A 681-nucleotide genomic window follows, 5' to 3' on the forward strand; every position below is an offset into this window, starting at 1 on the left:
TATCATGTTTTAACAATTTCTAGAATATTCTAGATTTATATTACTGTATAAATACCCTGTCAATTCGATGCATAGATATACTTTTGTCGTATGAGCACCGTTGAGATATAACTGGGATATATTTTCACTGGGACCTTGTGTGCAGCAACGGACACTCTGATGTATGTATTTTTAGATTCTTGCTAAGTTTGTACTTTATGTTTCATATACTTATTATATATTATTGTAAATAAATTATTGTTAAGTTTAAATTGTGTTATTGATCTATGCTGGCATTTAGGGTTATTCTGACCCATAACAGTTGTCAATCCCTAGGAATGCCATTAATCCCACATTGTCTAACTGTGCCCATTATTCCCACTTAGTTGTCAATCCCTAGGAATGCCATCAATCCCACATTGTCTAACTGTGCCCATTATTCCCACTTAGTTGTCAATCCCTAGGAATGCCATCAATCCCACATTGTCTAACTCTGCCCATTATTCCCACTTAGTTTTCAATCCCTAGGAATGCCATCAATCCCACATTGTCTAACTGTGCCCATTATTCCCATTTAGTTGTCAATCCCTAGGAATGCCATTAATCCCACATTGTCTAACTGTGCCTATTATTCCCACTTAGTTGTCAATCCCTAGGAATGCCATCAATCCCAGATTGTCTAACTGTGCCTATTATTCATAC

Source organism: Saccostrea cucullata, unplaced genomic scaffold (genome assembly GCF_032062105.1).
Source record: "Saccostrea cucullata isolate Sc308-1 unplaced genomic scaffold, CSIRO_AGI_Scuc_v1 ctg3150, whole genome shotgun sequence".
Taxonomy (NCBI): Eukaryota; Metazoa; Mollusca; class Bivalvia; order Ostreida; family Ostreidae; genus Saccostrea; species Saccostrea cuccullata.